Source organism: Phoxinus phoxinus (genome assembly GCF_949152265.1).
Source record: "Phoxinus phoxinus genome assembly, chromosome: 16".
Lineage (NCBI taxonomy): Eukaryota > Metazoa > Chordata > Actinopteri > Cypriniformes > Leuciscidae > Phoxinus > Phoxinus phoxinus.
This window is the reverse complement of record NC_136891.1, coordinates 34616924-34619339: the sequence shown is the minus strand read 5'-3', so window position 1 is coordinate 34619339 and position 2416 is coordinate 34616924. Positions and strand designations below refer to the sequence as shown.

Sequence of the window (2416 nt, the reverse complement as noted above, 5' to 3'; positions counted from 1 at the left end):
GTTTCACATTACTATACTCTGTTTGCACGAGTTACACTCTGCTGTGATAAACCTAAAACACTTTTAGCACTTCTACTTCCCTATGATTAGAGTTGGCTACCATCAACAAAGTACAAATATAATGTAAATTCACCAAACACTACACAAGACCAATGTTGCAGACTGAAGAAACTCATTTATTTCTCAACAAGCTCAAAATGTTGACATGGAGATTCATAATACTGTAACCAAACGTCACTTTACGTAAAAAAAAAAAAAAAAAAAAAAAAAAAAAACACTAGACATTGTCTCTGCGCCTAGCTGGATCTGGCCAGAGAATTTCATCAACGTCGCAGGCAATGTTGTCATTAGCAAGACACCTTGGAAAGAAACGTCTTGAATGACGAATCCATCCTTGTATTGCTGCTACCTCCATCTGGTCACAGGCGTCCTCCATGGCTTGGATGAGGGGTATCTCAGCCTGGAGACGGAGATCATATACCTTCCACCGCCATGCCGAGAAAAACTCTTCTATAGGGTTGAGGAATGGAGAGTATGGTGGAAGATATAAGACGGTGAAATGTGGATGTTGCTGAAACCAGTTCTGAACCAGAGCAGAGCGGTGGAAAGACACATTGTCCCAGACAACGATGTATTGCATATGATCGATTTGCTGCTGTTATGTTGTGCAATTGGTCCAAGAATGCAAGTATGAGTGCTGTGTTGTAAGGGCCCATGTGGGCATGGCGGTGGAGGACCCCATTCTGTGTAATGGCTGCACAGAGTGTTATATTACCCCCACGTTGCCCCGGGACATTGACTATAGCCCTGTGGCCAATGATGTTTCTTCCCCTCCTTCGTGTTCTCGTCAGGTTGAAGCCAGCCTCATCGACATAAATGAACTCATGCTGGATCTCCTCTCCATCCATTCGTAAAACTCTCTGAAAAACAGTGTCAGGCAAAATTGTGTAGTTCAGTGTAGATCTAGTATACATATTACAGTAAAAGATTATGAGACAGTATGCAAGATCACACTGCTAAAGTGAATACATACCTCTGCATAATCATGCCGCAGTCGTTTCACCCTTTCGGAATTGCGCTCGAAAGGCACTCGATAAATTTGCTTCATTTGAATATGGTTTTTTTTTAGGATGCGTGCCAATGTTGATGTTGAGACCTGATGGATATTGTTGAAAATGGCGTGGTCATTGACAATGTTAGCTTGGAGCTGCTTGAGTGTTATAGCATTGTTGGCCAAAACCATGTTAACTATCTCCCTCTCTTGCTGTTCTGTGAACATAGGAGGCCTTCCCCCTTGTCGTCCCTGACCCTCAATCCTATGTAGAAAAAAAAAACAGTATACAATAGTACAGTAATTTCACAGGAAAAGGTAACAGAAGTGCTGATAGTGCATAGAATACAGTACTGTAAGCAGTTACTGAAACCGTGCAGATGTTTTTGATATGATGATATTTTTACAATACCTATTTTCCAGTCGAAATGTTCTTAACACACTTGCCACTGTGTATCGGCTTAGATTTGGCTGTACTCGCAGTCCAGCCTCCCTCAGCGTCAGGCCGTGGTTGACAACGTGGTCAACCAGTGTTGCGCGGATCTCATTGGTCAGATTCGGTCCTCTTTGAGCACCTTCTGGTCTTCCCCTTCCTCCCCTTCCTCCCCTTCCTCCCCTTCCTCCCCTTCCTCGTCCTCCTCCTCGTCCTCCTCCTCGTCGTCCTCCTCCTCGTCCTCGTCCTCTTCCTCGTTCTCCTCCTCCTCGTTCTCCTCCTCCTTGTTCTTGTTCTCCTCTTCCTCCTCCTCGTTCTCCTCCTCCTTGTTCTCCTCCTCCTCCTCGTTCTCCTCCTCCTTGTTCTTGTTCTCCTCTTCCTCCTCCTCGTTCTCCTCCTCGTCCTCCTCGTCCTCCTCGTTCTCCTCCTCGTCCTCCTCGTCCTCCTCGTCCTCCTCGTCCTCCTCGTCCTCCTCGTCCTCCTCGTCCTCCTCGTCCTCCTCGTCCTCCTTGTCTTACTCTTTCTCTGACTCTTTCCATTGTGCTTGAAGACAGATGAACTCACCTGCTGCTTTTTATAGTGCTTATACACCTGATTGGTGTGTCTGCAATTAAGCAGACAAGTGTTTGCACACCTGATGACTGTGTTGAACCAATTGGTTGTACGGTGCGGTAATTTGACAGTCAGTGCTTTGGTATTGCAAGGAAGTGACTTCATGATAGATTTTTGTGTGTAATGTATGTTAAGTGTGTTTAGTGTTTTGCAAATCACTGTGTGTAGAGTTTTGCAACAAGTGTGAGGTTGACAATGTGCTTATAGTTGTGCAAATATGGGCTGATGTTTTGCTTCTTGGGTGTAAGGTTTTGCTAATAGTGTACTACTTTTAATTTTAGTGTGTTAGCAATCCAAAAAAACTGTAAATATGCACTAAT

The 2416-nt window shown here is 44.5% G+C and overlaps 1 long non-coding RNA gene across 1 annotated transcript; it reads right to left on the bottom strand.

The window, feature by feature from the left end:
- Nucleotides 1–336: 336 nt before the first annotated feature.
- Nucleotides 337–1641, bottom strand: LOC306983772. The gene is made up of 3 exons (XR_013794432.1): nt 1464–1641; nt 1034–1316; nt 337–920 (listed from the first exon to the last, which is right to left on the bottom strand). It is a non-coding gene; the product is annotated as an uncharacterized lncRNA (long non-coding RNA).
- Between the last annotated feature and the right edge of the window lie 775 nt (nt 1642–2416).